The following is a 24,426-nucleotide window of genomic DNA, read 5'->3' as shown; positions in this document are numbered from 1 at the left end:
GGAAAATAATCAACCTTGAAGACTAGAGATCAAAAATTGCCAGCCCCAACCAGCCTGTCCTTGCCTTTCCTGCCTCAGGAATAGTGGAATACTTTCTGTTCCTCTGCACAAGCTGAGCTTCATGGGGACACCCTGGACACACCATGTAGTCCTCAGCGAAGGCAGCTGTGCATCTGCGGGAAGGGGCCATGACAGGTGAGGCAAGGCTGGGGTGACCTGGCATCCTGATCTCTGGTTTTCAGGGCTCATTATTTTCTGGCTAGGTCTTGATTCAGTGGAAACACGGGAAGAGTGTCTTCCCAATCTTATAAACCAGCAGACCTCAGTCCAAGAAGAAGATGAAGAAGAAGAAAAAGGGGGAAGAGGAAAAGGAGGAGGGGGAGAGAAGGAGAAGAAGAGGGAGAAGAAGAAAAAGAAAAAGAAGAGGAGGAGGAGAAGGAGAAGGAGAAGAAGGAAGAGAAGAAGAGGAAGAAGAAGAAGAAGAAGAAGGAGGAGGAGGAGGAGGAGGAGAAGAAGAGGAAGAAGAAGAAGAAGAAGAAGGAGGAGGAGGAGGAGGAGAAGAAGAGGAAGAAGAAGAAGAAGAAGGAGGAGGAGGAGGAGGAGGAGAAGAAGAGGAAGAAGAAGGAGGAGGAGGGAGGAGGAGGAGGAGGAGGAGGAGGAGGAGGAGGAGAAGAAGAAGAAGAAGAAGAAGAAGAAGAAGAAGAAGAAGAAGAAGAAGAAGAAGAAGAAGAAGAAGAAGAAGAAGAAGAAGAAAACATGAGAAGAAGATCAGGCAACAGAATGCCACCAAAAACTCTCAACTCTCCCAAGCTGATCCATGGGGCATGGATGGGGAGGTAACCAAAAGCCACACAACATTATTAGGAAATAAAAAAGAGTGATAAAAGAGGAGATTTTAAAAAAAGCGGATTAGAGGTTGACATTTGCTCTCACTCACCTCGCCCTCGGCCCCACAGCCACCTGTGCCATGGAGAAGACTCAGTTGACCTAGAAGGCCAAGCTGGTTGAGCAGGCCGGGCTCTATGATGACATGACCACCTGCATGAAGTCAGTGACCAAGCAGGGCGCCAACCTGTCCAACTGGCTCTTGGTGGCCTACCAGAAAGTGGTTGAGGGCTGCTGGTCAGCCTGGAGGGTCATCTCAAGCACCAAGTAGAAAACCAACACCTCCAACGAGAAGTTGCTGCTGATTAGGGACCGGGGGGAGAAAGTGTAGTCCGGGTCCATCTGCACATGGTCCTGGGCTTGTTGGGTAAGTATTTAACAGCCGGTGCAACTAATCCAGAGAGTAAAGTCTTCCATCTGAAAGTGAAGGGAGGCTACTTCCTATACCTGGCTGAAGCTGCATGTGTTGATGATCGAGAACAAATAGATAATTCCCCAAGAGCTTCCAAGGGGCATTAGATATAGGCAAGAAAGAGATGCAGCCCCCACACCACATCCTCCCGGGACCGGCTCTTAACTTCTCTGTATTTTACTGTAAGATTCTTAATGACCCCGAGCTTTCCTGCACACTGGCTAAGACAGCTTTTGATGAGGCCATAGCTGAGCTTGATACACTGAATGAAAACTCCTACCAAGACAGCAGCGCTCTCACCATGTAGCTGCTTAGAGACAACTTAACAGTGTGGACATCAGGCTGCACAGGAGAAGAATGTGATGTGGCAGGAGGGACCGAAAACTAAGTGCACACGGTGTCTTCCTTCCTCCCGACAGGAAACTGTTTTGCACGTCTCATTCCTTACTCCACTCAGATGTCCTACAGCAAAAACCCCCCTACATGTGTATGGAGGTGGCCACTCCTAGGCTCTCCACATTGCAGCTTTGGGAAAACTCTGCATTGGGCTTGTGTTTGTCTTGGCCTTCTTGATGTGCAGTGTCTGCTGTAGGACAGTATTAATAGCTTCATTTCATATAAACATAAGTAACTTCCAACACTTATGTAGAGGACTGAAAATGTGTCTGGTGTTAAGTCGTTGGAACCAGTTCTGCAATGACTGTTTTGTATTGCTGTGGAGATTTGACGGCAGTGTGGGTAATTACAATTTAAAAGAGTGTTCTACAGAACTTCTTAATTTCTACATCCCTTCCCTGTCTCTTCTTTGGGGTTTCCTTTCAGTGATCAACTTTTCCATGCTCTGCTGTGTTCCTTTTTGGTAGGAATCCAGGAGTACTAGATTGAATGGGAAAGTGCTTGGAGTCTCTCTCATTGGGTTGGGGGATCACAAATTGAAAAGCCTTCTGTATTGAGTTTGATGGAGGTCATGTCTGTCTGTGACTACAGATGCTTCCTTTTTCACCTTCATTTGCTGCTGTTTAAGTTGACAACTTTCCTTCCCAATAAAGATTGATTCACATCTCCTGCTTTTGTAGTGCTGGTATTCACTTTACTATGTAATAGAAGTAACATGTTGCTGTCGGAATGCAAACATTGATTTTGGCAAATTAAAGTTCAGGTCCTTTCTTAATACACTGAAAAGGGGAAATATTGAAAGTTCATGAGTCCAAGTTTAAAACCTAAGATTTGTGCACATGTGAGCAGGTGTCCAGTTTGTCCAGTGATGGTCCCTTGGAGAGTTGGAACACTGTGTTGCTAATCATGGACTGTAGTTCTAAAGAAGCCTGGTGAAAATGTTATGCCTGTGCAATGGCAGAGTAACATAAAATAAAGTTGCATATTACAAAACAAACAAAAAACAAAAACAAAGCAGATTAATAAAGTGCTACATGAGCTCAAAGAAGATTAAACAGATATTGGATTTAATGAAAACAACTAGTGGGTTAACAGAAAACACTAAAAAAAATCTAAGTACGCTAAAAGAAAATGATATAAAACATGAATGACCAGTTGAGCAAAGAATTGTAGTTCATGAAACTGTGCCAAACAGATATCTAGGTGACTGAAAATTGTGTTGACCGTATGGGAAGCCAAAATGTCCAGTGTAAACACAGAGTGTCAGAACTAAAGAATAGGGCTGGTGTTGGTGACTACATCCTCAGAGCTACCTTAAACACACACGCACACACACACACACACACACACACACACACACACACACAAGAGACCATGAAAGATGGATCCAACAGCTGTTAGATTACACAAGGAAGTATGAAAGGCCAATAAATACATGAAAAAATATTTAACACCTCTGACCACTGGAGAAATACAAATTAAAACAACACACAGAAATTGCATCTTACTCCAGAAAGAATGGCTATCATCAAGAAATCAAATAATAATAAATGGCAGTGAGGCTTTGGGAGAAAAAAGGATACTTCTCCACTGCTGATGGAAGCATAAACTGTACAACCACTATGGAAATTAGTATGGCGAGTCCTTAAACAAGTTAAAATAGGAGTTCTATTTAGTTTCCCTTCTACGTATCTTTTGGAAAGGATTAAAGCCTTCATATTATGATGATAGATGCATCCCCATATTTATAGCATCGCAATCATACTACCTAAAATCTTTGAATGGAGTATATATATTCATCAGCAGATCTGTGTGATATTTATACACAACTTCTGCCACAGAGAAGAACAGACATGAGTCTTTTGAAGAAAAATCAATCATTGAGGCCACAATCTGGGTGAAATAAATCAGACACACCAGCTTAATTATTGTATGGTTTCTTTTATATGAGAAACCCAACGTATAAATAAATTAAAGAGCAAAATAAAAGACAGAAAACAGGAAACAGGGAGATAGATTTTTTTTTTGTAAAAGGAAAAGAAGGAGATCAAGGGATGAAGAGAGGGAGAAAATGGGCAGAAAAGTAAAGAAGGAATTGAAGTGTGTCAAGTCCATGCAGCTGCTCCCCACGAGGAAGGTACTGCAAACATGAACTAACACAAATTTAAAAAGGAAAACAAATTAGAAGAACATTCATTGAAATTAAGAGCATAAAAAGGTTGAAGTTGTATAATGTTTATTTAGGATTACTTGGCTCTAAATTTGAAAAGCATCTACTGCTACATACATTTTGGATGAGCAGTTCTATTTCTAATAGTTTACAGAATGTGACAAGGTCACATGAGAGGATTATTATTTAGCTTAATGCAACAAATTCACACAAAATATATTCATAATGCTGTTTGTATAGTACCGCTCAGAGGGATAAAATATTGAAATAATACACATGCTTACACAAAATGTGGTATAACTATGAAGTCAAAAGTTGTGTACTAAAAATTTTGATACTCATGTAGATAGTGATATAGAAAATGTTTTTATTAAACAGGCTATCAAGCAATGTGTGTAAATAATATTACTTTTAAAAGTATGTATATGTGATATTCCTGTGTCTCTGAGGACCTATAAGATGCCTGGCTTTCTCAATGAAGGGGTTTGAAGATTTGATATTTTCTGTCTGGTTTCTCTTGTAATGAAAAACTCAATTATAAATAAATTAAGAGTACAATAGAGGCAGGCTTTTGGGGGTAGTGGACGGGGAATCGGAAAGAAAGAAGGAGAAGGCCAGGGAGAGAGAAAGCAGGAAGTAATCAAGACATTAAGTGTATGTGCTGGCTCTGCAAATGACTGTGAAGTGTCAAGCATTACAGACCTATAAAAGGATTGTATTTCTCTTTTTTCACACAGCACAGTAGCATACACCTATAATTCAAGCTACTTGCAGATTAATGCGTGGGACTCTTTGAAGCCCAGGAATTTGAGGCCAAAAAAGGGAGACACACCTCTCAAAACAATTTTTTGAAAGTTTTTTCTTTCTTTGTTATTATTTTCCTGTATTTTTCAATTTTCTGCTAACAGACATGACAGTATAACAAAGGCCATTACAGTTTACTAAATATCTGTATGCTTCTCTGCAATTGTAGACTCCCTTTTTAATATTTGAGTTATGTGGTTGGGTTCTGGCCAAGAGAATATATTTTTTTTTGAGACAAAGTCTTCAGGCTGATCTTGAACTCACTATGTAGCCCAGGCTGCCCTCAAACTTGCAGTGAGCCTCCTGGGTCAGCCTCCTGAGTGCTGGGATCACAGACATGCTCCATCATGCCTAGCTGGCCAGTAGAATATTATCAGAAATAATTTAAGCTTCCTCTTAATATAGCCACATGACCCCCTGCCTTTTCTTCATAGGGTGACTTATAAAGCCACAAATGTCAGAGGCATTAGAAGCGAGATGCTTACCCTGCATGGCATTGTGTCCTGTGTGAGACACAAGACTTTGTTATTCAGGGTCATTGTGGCATCTAGAATTAATCACCCAGACTGATAGCACAGTGTGATAAGGAATTATGAAGTCCACTAATGGAAGGAGGGATTATTAATAAGAAGTAAAAACAAACAATAGAAAAGAAAACCTTAGGGAAATGGTGAAGCTTAAAATTTGCTTGGTCTTAGATGATAATGGGTCAGAAATTCTTTGGAAGAGTTTTAAAGATTAGAATGAATCAATGTATTTTAACTTAGAAAATGCCTACTTGTCAATAGAAATAACTTCAGTGGTCAAATATGCCATGTAGTATTTAGATCCTTTTGGAAATCCCCAAAGGAAGCTAAAGTACAAGCAAAAGCCTGCTGGTGAGCAAAGCCACTGTGGCAGATGTCGGGGTTCTGCTTACACCTCCATGTGAGCCCTGTCCTGCCCTTTTTCAGCCATGAGCATCTAGCAGCTTCTTTTCCTGCCGAGCGAGTGTGGCTTGAAGTGTGGCTTTCAGGGTCTGGGCTGCTTTTGCCGAGGGCTACGTGGTGCGTCTGGGGTGTCCCCTCGAAGCTAAGCTTGAAAAGTCAGTCATGAACCCGAGATGAGAAGTTTGGCAGGCTTGATGAAGAGGAGAAGAGTGGAAACGCAAGAAGTGGGGCACAGAAAGTGGGGCTCTTTTTTTAAATTAGGAAACAAGAAATACATGTTTGTCAGGGTGCAGAGTGCGTGGGACTGGTAGTCAGAAGAAAAGCTGCTAGTTTCAACATGGGAGAAATTACTGGGTTAACTCAATGCTATGAAAAGATTCTCATGAGAGGCCTTGCCTACGTGGTTACGGACACCTGGGAATATTTGTATTTATGTTTTCTTAAAAATAGAATGACTTGGATCAGTAAGAGCAGGAAAAACTGCTCTGAAAGAGGATTCTATAGTCAGTATTGACTGATCCTGCAACCACAAGAGCAGGGCAGAAATTAATATGGGGCTTGGGCACCTGAGCCGGGTGAATTGTGTGTGAATGACCCGCTGAGGCCTGTGCTGAGCAAACAGGGCCACAAAAGTTCTGCTGCTGCCTGAGCCAGAAGACTAGTGAGAAACCAAGTACTTACAAACTTTTTGCTCTTCCTAACCTGTTGCTTCTTTCCTTGGAAGGAAGGCCCAAGAGGAAAAGATTGGAGATATGCAAAGACTCCATGGGAAAGCGGAGCAGCCCCTGGGAGTGTTCTTTATTTTTTTAGCTGAACCTGGTGTTCGCACAGATTTAGAACTGGAACTAGCCTGGTGGTTGACCAGTCAGACTGTGAGGGGAGAAGGTCAGGGGGCCCCTCTGTGACCCACAGCTTTGGGCTGGGGAAGCCACTTCTGGGATGTGCCCGGCAGTGGGGAACAATGAGGAGCCTTGTGAGTAGTGCGTCTGGGAGTGAGAGAGGGCAAGGAGACTCCGGGAAGGGAGGAGGTGTCACCTTGGCAGGGAAAGCAGCTGTGGTGAAACTGTTAACTACAGCAGAGAACCAACGGGGCTCCGAGAGCCCCCACAAAATGATACTGCTCACTGTGCCCGTAAAGAGTGCACCCAGGGAAGAGGAAGTTGGGGGGTGGCAAGAAATGAAAACTCACAGCAGGAATTGGGTGATAGCCCGCTGCTCTTTGCTGAGCTTTCAGCAATTTGAGGCTGCAGAGATGATCACTTGAAAGAAGAGCTTCCTTTTGACCTGAGGTGTTTTCACGATCTTCGGTTCTAGGCTTCCAAAAACCCGGATTTGAGCTCACCTCTTAAATCTCATTTTCTGAGTTTTTAAAACACAGATATCAGTAACTGCCCCACCTATCTCTTTAGTAGTTGGAAATATCAGATTTGAAAAGGCACTACACAAGATTGCTTCATAAACTATAAAAAGCATACCTGCATTTTTAATATGCGAGTGATAATCACGGTTGAGCTGGGCCCCATATCAAGGAGAGGGAATTTCTAGGTAGTATGAACTGTGTTTTCCAAAAGCACAGTTACTGTTAGTTCCTATGTACATTTGTCATTAACATTCTTCCACTGCTGTGTTTGACTCTGGGAGCTGAGTTGTCGGTACTGAAAAACCTGTATTGAAATGCTGAAAATACTGCATCACTGAAACAAAAGATGCACACTCCCTCTGGATCCTGCCTTCTTCCCGTATTTAACTGGGAAGCCATGCCACATTATTAGTGTATTTATATCTCAAAAGGTCTTCTGATATTATCTCACCTCTAGGCAGGTGGGCAGTTCAGAAACCAGGAGAGTCAGGAAAGAGACTTTGAGGACTTGGAATAATGGCACTGCAAAATGAACCCAATCCAGATTCAAGCTGTGGGGCTAAGGCTCAACTTCTTTTAGGGAATTCAGGTTCATTTCTTTTTTCAATTACTTGGCCCCCTTGTACTATACCAGAGTTACCACTCTCTCACGATTAGTCATTGTTGTATGTTTAAAAGGGAGGGTTCTCTACAAAAAAACATGAAAGTTTTGCAGGAAGGAAAGTGTTAGCAATCAGGTGCCAATAAAACCCACTCTCAAGAAGGATATTTCAATCAGTTGCATCTCTAACCATGACAGCAAAATGTGAAGTTATAACTTGAGAAAAAAGAATGGCACAGGCTCCTTGCTAAATCTCAATGTATTGGGACATTAAGCCATAAAGCCTTTGTAACTCCTAGATGAAGTTGTCACCAGATGAGATGCAGAACTGGCAGCTTCTCATGGAGGACAGGGCAGGCCTGGTAGCTGCCTGCCACAAATGCTGGAAATGCTAGCATCCATTCATTCACTCTACCATATGTGTTGGCATCTATAGGCACCCTGCTAGCAGAAGTCTGGTAAAATTAGGCTGTGCGATGCCCAATAGGTCCGTGTGGGTGGCCAGCACTCGCCTACCTATCTCAGTTCCTCTAAGAGCAGCTACTCCCTTAAGGAATTAGTTGCTCTGCCTGAGGAGAAGCAGCATAACTATCCTCTGGGCATTAGGATGCCATCAAGCCTGGGAGAGCGGTGATCCACAACCTCACACACCATAGGAGAGACGAGAGTGCGCTGAGAAAGTCAAGAGTCCCTTCCAGTCTCGCAGGTGTGACAGCCTCTATTGTAAAACTGCAATCTTAGGGTGCATAGAATGAAGGAATGTTTCTGAGGCTTGTTTTTAAGTGAGAATTCATGGTTATAGCTTTGGAATGCATTTTTTTTTCATATTTATCTGCTGTCTCACATTTAGCAAAAGAAAATTATGCTCATCAAAAGAATTGCTTTGGAGCCAATTTCAACAAATGGGATTTAAACTCCCTGAAGGGACACTTTGGCTCCGTGGGTGACGATAAAACTGAGTCCTGACCCAAGAGTATCAGCAGCTTCCTATTCTGGTATGTTCACCCCCTTTCTGCCTCTACACAAAGCAAGAGCTGCGCAAGGCAAGATATGGGCACTGAGGTCTTTCACAGGCAGCCTGCACACGCTGGTAGCCAGTTCACATTCCTGGTTTCTATTGAAATTGCTCTTCAGGACTATTTTCCTAATCGTGGAACCGATTGGACTGTCTTAGTCCTTACTTAAACTATTTAACTTAATTACCATTTATTCATCACCTTTTATAGAGCAGGTATGTTGCCTAACACTACATATATTTGTAGGGAAGGTGTGATTAAAAAAATACGGTGAATATTTATTTTTTCTTTTAAATCAGTGTATGTTTGTGATACATAATAAATACACTGACCGTGGGGAATTAGTCTATGTACACATCACACTGGATGCTTTTAACTTCCCCTTTTCAATCTCTCCCTTCTGTTCCCTCCATTCCCAGACCCTTCCCATCCATACGAAGTCTATTTAAATTTTTATTACAATAAAAGACACATTGGCATTAGTCTGCCTCAGAATATCCCCCCTCGCTTTGAGCACACTCATCTCATTGTTCTCACCTTTTTCAAAAACAGTTCCGGAAGTTCTCTTGGGAGTGTCTTTACAAAATGCGATTCAAAATAAACGAATGCTGCTCCTAAATGTCATACAACAGAGAAGCAGACTCGTAAGAACCTCATGGTGTGTCTTCACCCGCCTTATTCACTGGGCTTTGGTCCTCGTGACTTCTGGCTCTTCCATAAAGTCTAAATGACCATGAATAGTAAACATTTTGAATGGATTCAGGACAACGAGGCAGTTAGGACAACTCAGCTAAAAACGTCCACAAAAGAGGACGCCAGGGCTGCTTCAGAAAGTGGCATGAAACAGGGGCGGGTACTTTGAGGGGGGACTAAAGGCAATATGCCTTTTACTGTAATACATTTTAAAAAACATTTAAACATTCGCTGTAGCTTTTGATCACCTCTCATATTAGCCTGTATTCCTTATGAGCTAGCTAGACAAAGCGAGCGAGAATACAGAGACAGACTTTGTTAGGAAGAAAAATACATCTGATCTTTGCCTTCTTCTAGCTTCTTTATCATGTTCTTTAAGCATAGCAAATGGTCCATCTTTTTGCATATGAAATTACTGAGAGAAAAAGCAAAATGAATATCCTGAGCATTCTTTGGGGAGTATGTATTTGGTGCAGAATTTTAAAGAAAGAAAAGCGAGAAGCTTTAATTGGAAGCCTGCATTCAGCACGTTTGTAATTCAGTAAAGAACAAAATTGAAACATAACAATATTTATATCTTTGCAGAGATACTTTCGGAGTTCTCAGTATTCCAAGTACACATGCTGGTGATTTAATCTAAACTTATTGCTAAACCTATTTTAGATATTAAGAATTGATTGTGACTATCACTTTCAAAATCAAAATACTAATTTAAAATTGAAGAATTTTTTCTCCTTGAACTGGTTCAAAGTATGTGGAAAATAGGAATGAATTACCAGTATTGTGAACTTACCAGAGTTTGTATGGTTTATGTCTGTGAAAGAAACAAGACACATAGAAATGGTCAAGTACTGTCAGTAGCAATAAATCAAACCTCATCTGAATTTAGAGGCTCTGAACCTGAGAGCTGACCTTATTTTGCTTACAGCCACTTTTAGTCTTTGTTATCTAACCTTAAAAAGCAGGAGACAGTAAGAGAATTTCACAGAGACTCTAGAGGACTAGTTAGAATCTAGAGGACTTTTTTATTTGCCATCTTTCACTAGACCCAAACTAGACTCAACTTAATGAGATGGGATCCCTTGAATCTCTATCTACACTGTCCCCAAAGCTCCTTAGAATGCCTTAAGTTACTCCCCTTTCTTACGGTCTTTGAAGCAACCAAGACGAAGCTCACCAAGATAAGAGGTAGAGCTTCATGACCATATAATTGTCTTTCTGTTAGACAAATGAGTGGCTGAGTCTTAAGAATAATTTCAAAGAACTTCTACAGTTAGAGGAACCACTCTTGCCTGGTTCTCCTAGTTCTGTTCATGCCTTCTTCAGTGGTTATCTATTAAGTCCTATGGATTAGGGGTTCAACAGTCAACAAAGTAGGGACACCCTTGGGGAGTTCATATCTTATTTCAAGATGGCACATCTGATCCCAAGAGGGAAAAATCAAGGTGCTTTCCCTCTAGCACCCTTGTCACAACTTCCCAAGAGAGGCTTTGTGGTTGCTGGAACTTCGATCCTTCCTTCTCATTCCAGTGCCCCCGTGCTGGTCTGTCCTGCAGTGAGCTCACCTGGGCAGCTGTGCCCATGCAGTGGGGGCTGGTAGTTCAGTCATGGGAAAAGGACTCAAAGCCAGCTGTAACCGCAGCCGTGTTCTCCATTCCTTTGTTTGCAATAAAGCAGTGTGCTGATCTCCCATCATTCTTCTCTGTCTTTTTTCTTACTTGGCTTAGAAATCAGAGAGAAAGAGAAAATGATTAATGAATGGCCTCCAACTTTCTTTATCCACCCACTCAGTCAATGTCACAAATATCACCCAACAAGAGAAAAGTCCTGCTATTGGTTAGTCATGAGGGAACTTTTCAGGAGGACCTGGCTTCATCAGGAAGCAGTGGCCAGCCCTTTTATAGCTGGGTATAAGCTGGTGACAGATGCTTGGTGTCTCTGCTTCTATGCAGCCCTCTGGCCAAGGAGTTGTTGCCACATACTTGCTGCAACGAAGACAGCTTGGATGTTTAACATGTCAAATCCAGAGACTTATTTCCCTATGTGGGAGAATTAACTGCAGGCACCTTTTAGTACAGGCTTCCTTCTGATGTACGAGACATAACTTACTGCTTGATTTTTCACAAAATATATGTCTTCATGCTCCAGAAGGGGTCTTGGAGACATCTAGGGTGCATTTATAGATGAGGGAGCTGACGCCAGAGAGATTAGTGTTTCACAGTTTCACTGTTCACCCTGCCCATCACCCTTTGCTCACTAATCAGTTAGTGGGGGACAGAGGTTAAAACAGAACTCATTTCATGATGTTTTTATCACATCACAAACTGGGCTCTTAATAGCAATGTCAGAATAGTCCAAGGAAATTATTTTGGTATTGTGAGAAAGTAATTAAAAATAATTGATTCTCCTTTCACAGTTTGGCTTAAAAAGTTGAGAAAGCATGGACAGATAAAAGTAAGAAATAAAAATGATTCCATCATCTCTCTACTCAGAGATAGCTACTATAAATATTTTAGTGCACATCTTTCCAATTTTTTATGTATATAGATATAAATATACACATATAAAGTACAGCAAAATAGGACTTTACTACATGTACTGTCTTGCAAACTACCTTTTTTCTACTTCAGAATATAATTTGGAATTTTTTCATGTCACTTAGATGTTATTTTTATAATATTATTTTTACCATTTCTACAATATATCATTGTGTGGATAATTAATTTCTTAGAGTTAAATGTTTGCATTTTTGCCAGTTACTAGCTATTACAGCAACAGTATAATGAACATCCTGTCATTAAGTATCTACATATTTTTTTTTATTACATAGATGAGCAAACTGAAGCCACTGGTTTGACATGCTAAGTTCACTTGGCTTCTACAGACAAGTCTCCTAACTCCAGGTCCTGTGTTTATTTCATGATTATTTCTATCCATCCTCTTTCTTCTAGGATATAGTCCCCTGGAAACTGGCAGTGAACAAAGATCAGTCTTTGCTGTCTTGGAGACTTTCTTATAATTGGGAAGACTGACAATAATTAGATAAATTTATAAACAAAATGATTTCAGAGAGCATTTGGTACACTCAAGGAAAAAAAGCAAGGATGTGTACCGAGAAAGATGATTTTGGACATGTATACACTACTGTTGTGTTCACTGTGTCCTTGCACCTAGCCCCTGTCCCTGAGTGCATTTGTCTTCTGGCAGCCCACATCTCACTTTGTGGAGACTTCCTTTGGGCTGCTCGAGAGAATGTGTCTTATCTTCTGTGCATAGATGATGCTTTGACCTAAGAAAGGCTTCACTGCAGTGCTTGAAAACAGACTGACGGCATAGTAACTTCCATGTCTTGGGATACTCTCTAAGCCTCTCTGGAGCTTGGGACATGAAGGCACCCATACACTAAACTCACATTTTGGTTGTTTACTGTTAGAAAGAAGCTGTGATCTTTCATCACTTGTGCAACTGGATTTTGACTTGAATTGGCAGAAATTTAAAAAAATGACATAAATGAAATGTGAGAGTAATTTCTTTGTGACTGGTACAAAACATATTTTGTAGTCAAAGCTATCATGTGCAGATTATTAAGATTTTTAAATTTTATTTTTACTTCACGATTTTCTTTCCTGTTCCAGGTGCACCCAATGACAGATAATTCATGTAATTTCTGCGTGACTCATTTCATTTTTTGTATTTGATGCAATTTTAAGAGAAGTTTTAATACAGTATTGACTATCTTTGTTTAAAATCCCGTTTCCCCCACCCCCACTTTATTACATTTCATTTTGTTAATATTTGTATTAAGCCAGTTGCATGATTTCAATGAAATTCTACTCAATGACCTCCCTCAAATGGAAGTGCTCCAGAGAAGAAAGGCATCTTTTGCCCACCCCTCCCAGGCTGATTTAGTCACTTAGCTGCTATCAGTGTTCGCTGATTTTCGATAGGAGGAGTAGTGTGCAAGACATGGAGCTCTACTGAGGAAGTCGGGAGACCACGCACTTGCTTTAGTCCCACATAGAGCATGGCTACTCAGGAAGTCTGTGTTGTAAGTAATGTCCTGTGCATTGATCTGTGAGATCTTCTTATGAGACACCAAACTAGCCCTAATAAAACCCAAACCTTTGAGGCTGATTTCAGCAGAAAACTGGAGAATGTTAATTTCCTATAACAGGTGAAATTCACACAGATCACTTCCAGTTCATATCTGTCATCTTCTGACACTCAACAAGTGTTTTTTAGATAAAGCATACAGCCATTATTCTATACATTTGTATACATGGATGTGGAAAGGTGTCAAGACGATGACTAACAAAAACTACTTGATAGTACATACTTAGAATCATTGGTTATTGTCCCTGGTATCATGAGTAGAAACTGAAGTTCTTGTTGGTTTTTGTGTAAACTGCAAAGTGTTTAGAGGGGATAAAGAAGTGGGGGAATTCATCAGAACTCAAAGGACTGGAGATAGTCTTATCGTAAAATAATGGAAAGCTTTGGTGAAAGTGAACAAACAAGGAAAACTCCGAACTAACACGTCACTGAACTCTACCACAGTGACATGACAATTTTTATTTTTAAGTTAATGGGAAACTGGGGGAGATGTTATGAAGAAAACTCATTGCTCATAAAAGATATATAAGTTCAAACGGCATCAGCAAGGCCACACGATGGACTAGAGAATGAATGAGAGCTCCGTTAAAAACATTGGTGACTGTCAAGAGTAAAGAAGTAGATCTGAGGGCTTGTTTTTATTCCTGTCTCTCTGCATAGAGAATTTTGAGCATGCAGAGGGACTGGGGAAATTAATGCTGCCTGTGTTATCCAAGCTTGAGCTATTTCCTTGGAGCATTTTTGGTCTTCTGTTGGATTATGCTGTGTGCTTTATTTTATGTAAAGACAGAGCAGGGCTTTGTGTGCTTTCTTTGATAGAGAAGCAGCTGTGAGATAATTGGTGAGCAGTGATGGGAGGTTCCACAGAACTTCAGCAGTTGGAGTTGGCCAGCAGGGTGACATGAGAGAATGTTTCAAGGGGAAAAAGAAGAAGAGTTGCCTGTCTCTAATGAAGTGGATGGTTTTTTCCCCCTCTACTATGTGGAAAGGACTAGTTTAGTTTTACCTGACTTGAGTTATAGCTTCTCATTTCTGCTGGCATGTTTTCCAAGGCGACATCACCACACCAGTTGACCATCACATTTGCACATGTTGTTTAGAGAATCTACTTGGGTGTCCTTCCCTTTGGTTTGGCCTTTTCAGGCAATAATTTTGTTGATGTTGTCTAGAATTCCTCTCTTACTCTGCAAACAGAAGATGAGTTAAATGCAAAAAGTCAGAATTGAAGTATGACATATGATGTATGAATGTTCTTTTTCTCATCCTTGGGTATTTGATTGGTTACAGGTGGCAAATGATCATCCAACATTATGATGTGGGAAACTGGACAACAGTGATGAGGTAAACTAGAAAGAGCACTCGCTGGGAGTCAGAGATGCAGATTCTGAATTCTGATTCTGACTTGGGTTCAAGGCGTGAGCTTCTGGGATTCATTTTCTTCCTTTGTGACATGAAGTGAAAATGGTTAGTTCCTAGGGTTCCTTCCAGCTTTATTGCTATCTGTGATTTTGATGTTTTATTTTCTTGCAAAATGAAAAATCATACAAATATTTTTCTGAACTTTCATATATTAAAAAATTTCCTCCCTAATTAGTACTTTATGGTTTTCCTGAGATATTAACATTCTGAGTCAAATGCTCTTCTTTTCTTCACAGTCTAGAAGCAGTGCAGTCTTGAGGCTTGAATAGAGCATATGCCTGCATTTTAATTGTGAACTGAAGTATACATGCAAGTATTTCCACTTTGTCCTGCATCTGAAATCTGGAATTCTGTCCTCAGGAGTTTATCTTCAGACTATTAATAAATACATGCACATGGTGAGGCAATGCGTTCTACTTCCGTAGCACAACACATTTATCTACCCCAAGTGAACTGGAGCAGGAGGAGGAGCCCTAGACTTTGCCTAGTGCAAACAAAGGAGAGGCACATTTGGAATCTGGACTGTGCCTGGAGCTTCTGCTGAGCAGGAGTCAGACTCCACAACCACGGGAAGCTGGGCAGCAGCAGACAGGCGGCTAATGGTGCACTGTGTGACAGGCAGTGTGGATGGTGGCAGAGGGGAGAGGGAAGCTGGGTAATGCCAGCGATCCCCCAAAACAATTTGCCTCACAGTTACCCTCAGTCTTTGTTCATGTAAACCCATATGAAACTCAGTGATCGTAGAACAGCAAGGAAGGAAGGAAGGTGGCATATTCTTGTGGCTCCTCTAGAATTGCTTTTTTGTTTTCATTTTGCCTGAACTTCAGATCTATAATTAGATTGAGAAGAAAATGTTCTGCACAAAGGGTTTTGTTATCATCACTGTTATGGAGAGCAAATTTTATTTGTTTTTTTAACAGTAGACTAATACGCTAAAATTTTCCATATTCCTTTATAAAACATAACCTCTCTTACAAGTCTAATAAAGGCAGACTGTTGGAAGTTCTTTCAAAAATATCACCCATTTTTGTTAAGGAAAAGACAGTCAGACTCCTGTGGTGTTGCCAGAATCCACTCTGAAGCTTCTTTGTGGGCACAAGGTGGAGGACGTGCTCGGCGCTCGCTCATCCCCAGTGCTGTGCTGGCTGAAGGAACTTTTAATTCATTCAATTTGTGACTTTGTTTCATGCTGCTCTGACATTTTTGTGGCATGTGGCTTTCATCTGGAGAAAATATATTAGTGCCTTTTTCTCTGTTTAGTAATTCATGTTTTAACCTTATAAGGAACTAGGGATGTCAGCAGCAATGGAATTGCCTGAGGAAGCTTGGTGATAGAGGTGTTCATCGAGTCTGTTTCCTAAAGAAGTGATGGGCTCCAATGGATTTGTGAAATGTTGTATACAAATGTGAGACAAATTCATTGACAGTTAGTGATTTCAGAGTTACTATATCCTGAATGTCAATGATTTTTTCTAGTCAAACTTGGTTCTGCCAAACTTGGGTGCCACATTGAAAATGAGAAGTATATTTGCATTTTCTTTTGCTTTAGTTACTTGTCTGTTGTTAACTTTTTCACCTTGTTCATGGGAAAAGGACATCAAGGTAATAGAACAATTTGTTTCACCAGCCAGTGAGGAAACAGGGGAGAGGGGAAAGCAGAAGCTCACCTTCCGAACTTGTAGTTGCTGTATCTCTTTCCGTCCAGGCCCATCACACTTTCCACCTCAAAATTACTCACATTTAAATGCGTTTTCTCCTGAAAGTTTGAACTAGCTCCTTTAAAAATATCTATTTCCCCCCTTTCAGATTTGGTAATTTCATTGTCCCGTCATTCAGTTCACTGATTTTTTCGTTTCCTACATTCTGCTGCTGGATGCATCAAAGAGCTTTTCACTTCAGTTACTATATTTTTCAGTTCAAAATTTCCTTTTGTTTCTCCTACTATATTTTGGAAAAATTTTTGTTTTTTCATTTGGTTCAAGCAAGTTCATAATTGCTTACTGAAGCTTTTTAAAATTATAGCTGCTTCAAAATCTTTGTCAGATAATTCTAGCATCTTTGTCATGGTAGTAGTAATATATTTTGATTGTCTTTTTTATTCAGGTTAAAATATTCCTGTTCTTTGTATGACAAGTGATTTGTCTGTTGAAATCTAGACATTTTTCAATTATCTTGGGGCTCTGAATTTTATTAAATCTTTTCTTTTAACTGGCTTTAGCTGATGCCATGCTGACAGGAGGAGGGAGAGCATTGTCCTACTACTGCCAAGTGGATGTAGATGCCAATATATTCCATTCATGTCAGTTAGCAAACAAAAGGGCTTTTTATTGCTGGGTTGGATAGGAGTTCCAGTTCCCCATGTGGTATCCACCAACCCTCTAGTGCAGGTGGCTTTTTTCCACCACTAGTGGTGGTGAATGTCCTGGTTCTTCACTAGGCCTCCACTGATACTGCCTCAAGGGTCATGACGAGATGACAGCTAGCCTGTACTACTCAGCAGGATCTGAAGTATGGGACCACCTGAAGGTGTCCCATACTGGGGTTGGGAGGATGGGGGAGAGGAAACTTCTCAATTATAGGCAAGGCTTAGAATCTAGGCTCCCAACCTGGCTGTGTCTGACCCCATTCTGCAAGAGGATTGGTGAGCCTCATGTCTGATGAGGCTCAAAGTCTATGCTCTTCACTGGGCTTTTGCTGGTGGTTGTGAGGGTGTTACACTGGAGGACACATTATCTAAAAGTTTTCAGTCTTGGATCATAGATTTAAATGTAAAATCTATATCTGAAAAAACTTTCAGGAAAAAGGGAGAGAAAATATTGGGGATCTAAAATCAGACAAAAAGTTCTTAGATTTGAAACCAAAATTATGGATCATAGTAGGAAAAATTGATAAATTTTAAACATTAGAAGATCCTATTAAAAAGAAAAAAAGATACACTGCAGATTGAGAGAAGGGATTGTCAAGACAAATATTCACTAAAGGAATATTATTTGGAATACATAAAAATCTCTCAAACTACAGTAGAAAAAAACTCCAAGCCATTCAGTTAGAAAATGAGCAAACAACACAAAGAACTATTTCACCCTAGAGAACACACAGATGGCAAATAAGCACACAAAAAGAAAAGATGTTCAACCTTATTAGCAATTAAGAAAATGAAAATTAAATTCTCAATGAGATATCGCTCTACACCTGCCAGAATCATTAAATAAGAAATGTTGGCAATACCAAATACTAATGAGCCTATGTAGAAGGTGGATTGCTCATAAATTGCTAGCAGGAGTGTAAAACGTTCCAAATATTCCAGAAAATAGTTTGGCAATTTCTTTAAAAACCAGTCATGCAACAACTGTACAACCCAGCAATTGCACTCCAGGGCATTTATTTGGGAGAAAAATAAGACTTATTTTCATACAAAACCTATACATAAATGTTTATAGCAGATTATTTGTAATAGCTCCAAACTAGAAACAACCCAGGCTTTCACTGGATGAATAATTAAACAAATGGTGGTACATGTTTATAATGCAATAAAAAGAAACCAATTATTGATACATGCAACAATATGTATGAATGTGCAAAGAAGTAACAAGAGGCTGAAATGCCAATTCCCAAAGTTTGCATACTATATATTCTTGAAATGACAAATTTATAAAGAAAGAAAATAGATTGGTGGTTTCCAGGGCTGCAGGTGGTCAAGGAGACATGAAGAAAGTGGGTGTTCATAAAAGGGCAACAGTGAGGAATCTTTGTGGCAACGGGCGCATTCTGTACCTTGAGTTTGTCAAAGTCAGTATCCAGGTCTGACCTTGACTTACAGTTTTGTAAGCTGCTACCTTTGGGGAAAATCAAGTAAAGGGTTTTCTTTTATTTTTCATGATTGCATATGAATATTTATATATAATTGTTTCAAAATTAAGACTTCGAAAAACATCTAGTTCCTCAGACAAAGAAGGCCAAAAATTTTTCCAAAGATAGCCAGTCAGAAGTTCTGGGGGTGAGACATGTGATCAAGTGCATCTAAACCTTGGTTCCCTCTGCTCCACCCTCCAGGAGAAGCCTCTGGTGGTATTCCTGATCCTTTGAGAGGCAAGTTTGCTCTAAAGCAGGCTTTGTTATAATTAAGTGTTGGTAGTTACCATTCTTCCAGAGCCTTGACTTTTACTGGCTAGCTCTTTGTGGGGTGCCATTTGGAGGAGTTTCTCTGGGGAAGGTTATCCCTGCTGCTCCTTTGAGTAAAGGCGGAGGCTTTGGGGCTGTTTCCTTCATTCTCAAGTCCAGCTGCCTGGCTGTACTCCTTGTTATTCTCTAAGTCTGTGGCTCATTCTAGGGTTTAATCTTCTCTGCTCAGCAGGATAAAAGGGAGGGGACAGTAAAGAGCTGTTGTGGAGTCATAGCAGGGTTTAACAGACCTCAGCTTCTGCTTCAAACACTGGGCACATCTACTGGGTCACAAAGTCAATCAGTCCTCCAAAGTGCGAAAACTACATGACTAAAGTATACCTTTATTCAGAAAAAGTTTATTCTTTAGGGTCCCACATAAGCTGAAAAGCATGGATGCGAAAAACAAATGGAATGTTAAAACCATTACAAGGAGTCTTTGGAGGGGATGTGAGCAGGAAAGCATTATGATTGGTGAGGAATTGCATGTGTGGATCTCATTCAGAGATTTCAGGTCAGTTGGGGCAAGGATTTGAGCAATTTTGTCACTTTTGATGACTGGTGGGTAGACGTGCTGTATTTCCTGGAGCCAGGGAGACTTCTGCATGTCTGCCAAGCTTAAGACAATGCAGGACCCAGAGACCGGCAACATTCAGTTCCCCTGTCTACATGGTCATTTGGAGAAAGGTGTGTGAACAAAATAAATCCAGTCAAGAGCCAGTGTGAAAGGGTCCCTGGGAGTGAATGGTTAGGTTAAGGTTTTGAAACCACCATTTCTATAGTATAAAAATAGTTTGAACTAGTGATTTCGTATATGATTTTACTTTTGTTTCAGGTATAGGCTGTTGTAGAATGGTTAGGAAACAATCATGGGTCCAGCTGCCAGTCTCTTGCCTATAGCTCTACCATCCTTTCCTCATTCTGAAATTTTATACTAGATGATTACAGGTTTTACAAAAAGTAAGCTTGTTTTTTTTTTCCTACTGGCTTTGATAAGTATTTTTTAAAGGACCATGTCAACTTCTAGTTTTGGGTCTGGAATATAAGAATCTCAGCAAGTGCTACTCCATCTTAACAAATAAAAAGAAATCAAACAACCAAGAAAATGAATTCTTCTTAGATTGGCCAGAGAGGTGACGATTAATAATGGAACCCAAAATTGAAAAGACAGGCAGACACAGTGATTCACAGTCTACCAGAGTAGAAGCCTGCGTGGGAGTCGGTGGTGAGGTCCAAACACCTGGACTGTAATTGGTGAATTGCTGACAGCTCAATGTGGATAAATCTGATTTAAAATTCCAGAGGGTCTCAGTCATAGAAAGACCCTTCTAATGTGTGAGTTTTTACCTAATGTGAAATACATGTATGAAAGATGCTACCACCTTTCAAAAAGGCAGTATCTACACAATTTTGATTGTGAATTCTCTTCGAGCCAGTAATCTCACTCCTGGGAATTTTCCATAGAAATGCTTCCACAAGTATGCAAGGATATTTATGTAGATATTTCCTTTAGCATTATTTGTAGTGGGGAGGAAATAGAAAGAATTAAAATATCCCTTTTAAGGGATTGGTTAAGTAAATCATACATTAATCATAAGAACACCAAGACATTTAGAAAAAAATGAAGCATTTCCATAAGTTACTGATTAGATGCAGAAAAAAATGTGAACATGGTACTCCTTGTGTGGAAAATCAAGTTCAATGCAATGTGTACAGGACAGGCTTGTATATTTCTCCTCATGGATTTTTTTGGTATGGTGCTGAGGACTGAACTCAGCACCAAGGACAGAGCCTTGAGCTCTACTTCCAATCCCTATATGTTTCTATGAGGCTGGATAACCTGAGAAGAAGTTTGAAAATATATACACAAACTCTACGTGGTTGTCTTTAGGGAGTGGCGAATTTCTACTTTCTGTTTTTAATATTTCTGTACTGCTTAGATTTGAACACTTACAATGTGCAATAGAATAGTTGTCACAGGTGTGCTCTCATGGTTTGGCTTGGCTTTGGTCACAAGGCCACTTTAGCAGAGCCTCCCATGCTCCTGGTAGCAGTGGTGGGGTGCCTGCCACTCTGCTCCATGCCCTGTCTCTGGCTGTCTGCCTTCAGGCCATGGAGAGTGCTCTGGATGTGAAGTCTGCTCACCAACACCCTGTCAGTGCCTGGCATCGACGGCTTTGCTGGGCTCCTTTTACCTTGATGGTCCTTCTTTCCACACCTTTTTGCAGGTTCCTTCTGTGCTCTGCTGCCCCTTGTTTTTTTCATGCTGACTTTTTATCCCTGAAGATCCTATTTTCAAAAAACATCTCTCTTTAATGGCTATACTGTGGCTGATAACTCCACAGAAAGCAGGAAACTCTTCCATTGGTTATAACTGAATCTGAGGTTGCCTGTGTTTAGCTGCAGGGATTCACGCCATCAGCTATACATCCTGAGGACAGTAGTTTTGCAGTATGTTTCTGACTTTCTAACTCAGCATGGCCAGACAAGCAATTGAAATGCTGTTGTAGATGCAGTGAAATCTGTTAACTGCAGAGGAATAGCAGGTCTGAGGTTGCCAGCCTCCAAGGTGCTCCACAGATCCCCACCGCTTGGTAGGCACACCCTCTCTGGGGCTCTTCCACACTGATCATCCTTCACCTGTAGGACCAGTGCAACACATGTACATTGCAGTGTGTGACCACTGAGGAGAGATCCTAAAATAATTTGCAGATTTTCTCTTGGTTTCAAGGATTGTTTGCTCTGGGGGAAATCAACTGTCATCCTGTGTAAGTGCATTCAAGCAGCCCTATGCAGAGGCCCAAATGCAGGACACTGAGGCCTCCTGCTGATAACCAGGCCCAATTTGGTACCCAGAACGCAGATCCTAAAGGTATTATGCCCTTATGTGCTTGAAATCCAGTGGATGTCCAGCTGCACCCTCAGAGAAGACTCAAGCCAAACATCCAGCCATGTGAAATGGTGTGCTAAAAATAAGTGTTATATAACCATTATGTTTTGGATTAATTTGTTCTTAGCTTTAGACAGCCATATCCCCAAACACAATCCTTTCTGTGTGGTCTTTCAACAAATACAGCAAATCTACCTCAGAATAGTTCACCTATTACCTCTTGGATGCATATGAAGATAATGACAATTTAAATTGAATCTGACTTTGTTTTAATACTCATTGCTAATGCTTACTTTTGTGTAAATATCCTTATCTTAAAAGAGATTGCAGAAGTCTAAGCCATTGCTTTGACCTTGGCATCAAATCTGCAATCTGAAAATGGTGTCCTTCTTTCTGGAGAACATTGTTGAGAATTTGGTAGGGAAGACTGGAAATTTTTCAATAGACTAAACATTTTCCTCTGTTTCAGAACAAGGAGGGGTATGCAGTTGGTTTTGTTGTTTTTTCCTCTAGTATAAATGTGCATTAGTGGAACTTTACCACCAACAGATATGCCTTCCAGAGATGTTGGCATTGTTTTACGGTGAAATAAATAATTCAGAGCTTTGTGCAAACTCCACAATCCATGCTTAAATGGTTAATGGATTTATTAGTATGACAGACTGAATGCAGAGTTGCTGCAGAATATAAAACTACTAAATATTTATAGTTATTTTTTATTCAATTACTGATGGATTCCACTTTCCCAAGCTAATAACCTGAAGTGTAAAGGCAGCACTTTTGTTTTCTTTGCAAGAATATGCTTCAATTTTCAACAAATTAATTGGACTATTTAGAAATAAAGCTTACAAAATTTGTGTCAAATGACAGAATTCAAGGACTTATTGAAATTGACATATTAAAAAATCTACTTTTGAGTCATAAGAAAGTCTTTGGGCAGGAATTTCAAATAATCCATTAGTATAGCTAATGGATCGCACTGATATGAATTTATTTCATTCAGAGAAAATATTTTCAGTTTTTACAGTTTTTTCTTGTTAGGGACTTTCTACTGTACTTAGTGCTTCTGTTTATAAATCTTATGGCTGTGAATTAATACTTAAATTAGATGTTAATTAGTTTACATCAGGTTTTCATGGTAGATGGGCTTTAATGTTTTTGAGACAAAATAGCAATTTGAGACACAGTAGATTTTGGTGAAAAACGTCAGTCTTCTACCCACAAACCCTCTGTCCTAGTCAGAGTTCAGTTAGGGAAACAAAAACACTAGGATACACACACACGTGCATGCATCTCATAGTTATATATACATATGTACATATGCACATGAGTATACCTGTATACACATTGTACACATGTCTATGCTTGTGTGTATCCACATGGGTACGTATGTGTTTATGTAGCACAATGATAGTATATACAGGAAACAATTTTTTAAAAATCTGGACTTTCACCTTCAACAACTGTGGGAGCTGTTACACAGTCTTTGTATCTGGTGATGGATCTTGAAGTCTATGGGGCAGGCAGCTGGAAAGGAAGATGAATGCTGACAGAGATTATCTCCTGATCAAACTCTAATCGGGCTCCTCTGAACTCTTTTCTCAACTAGACCCTGGCTCTGAGGCTTTCATGTTTGTCTTTACATCGTATAATGTTAGTAAGAACTCTGATAAATCAGTTAGCTGGACTCTCTGTCCTTTGACTGTGACCACCTTCAATATCTGTCCAATCACTTCACTCCTGCCACCGCTAGGTGACGACTGGTCACCTCGGTGTGACATCTGCAGCCCTGTCTTGTTAGGCTGGTTTAACTGATTGTTTTCATCTTATGTGAGGAGTGTCCCTAACTGGACACAGGTGGACAGGGATTCTGTGACTTACAGTTTAGTCTTGCCAGGTCCATGTATTATGAATGGACCCGGGTCTTTGGATTCCTTTTTACCGTCTGTGGTAAGCTAACCCTTTTCACTGGATTTCAGCTTGCTTCAGACTCTAGCAGCCTGCACCTGTAGCCCTTTGTTTTTGGAAGATCAAGTTCAGGTTGCTGGTGCTGTTTTCCTTAGAAATGCTGTGTAGTTTCCTCCCTCCTGGGTAGTCCTTGGTCAGTGATGAGCCACTGATTCAGCGCCCAGTGTGTTTCAGTGACTGACCTCTCTCATTGGAATCTAAATTTTTCTATACTAAAAAGTTTTCCTTGGCATTTTATGTGGCCCAATGGCTGAAATTTTTTCCTAGCACCTTGTTTGTTTTATGAAGTTGATCTTTTGTGCCTCCCTGAGATTACTGAGCTTTTCACTGAAGACCTGAATTATTCCTGATTTGGTGGACATCTTCAGTCCTCGATCTCCACCAGCTCTGTGAGCGGGTGAGCCAGGTCTCCCAAACACCAGACTTTCCTCTTGCACCTTCCCAATGTCAACCTGGCCTGTGCTCAGATGTCACATCCTGGCCTTCTAACCAACCAGCAAGACTTCTGGTTAAGTTAAGCTCATCATTAAACTTCTTCCTTTTTTTTTTTTTAATCAGTACCAAGAGTTGAACTCATGACCACGCGCTTGCAAGGCAGGCGCTTATGCC

General features: G+C 40.5%; 1 protein-coding gene and 1 pseudogene across 1 annotated transcript in view; both read left to right on the top strand.

Annotated features, from left to right (window-relative positions):
* Slc35f4 (solute carrier family 35 member F4) overlaps positions 1-24,426 on the top strand; it is a 320,519-nt gene that overhangs the window by 14,993 nt on the left and 281,100 nt on the right. The gene's annotated exons all lie outside the window — the stretch shown is intronic.
* LOC100721343 (14-3-3 protein theta-like) lies at positions 749-2,463 on the top strand (annotated as a pseudogene).

This window comes from Cavia porcellus, unplaced genomic scaffold, assembly GCF_034190915.1.
Source record: "Cavia porcellus strain 051 isolate PalLab524CR breed Dunkin Hartley unplaced genomic scaffold, mCavPor4.1 scaffold_31, whole genome shotgun sequence".
Classification (NCBI taxonomy): domain Eukaryota; kingdom Metazoa; phylum Chordata; class Mammalia; order Rodentia; family Caviidae; genus Cavia; species Cavia porcellus.
The sequence above is the reverse complement of the archived record's forward strand: the minus strand, read 5'-3'. Positions and strand labels throughout refer to the sequence as shown.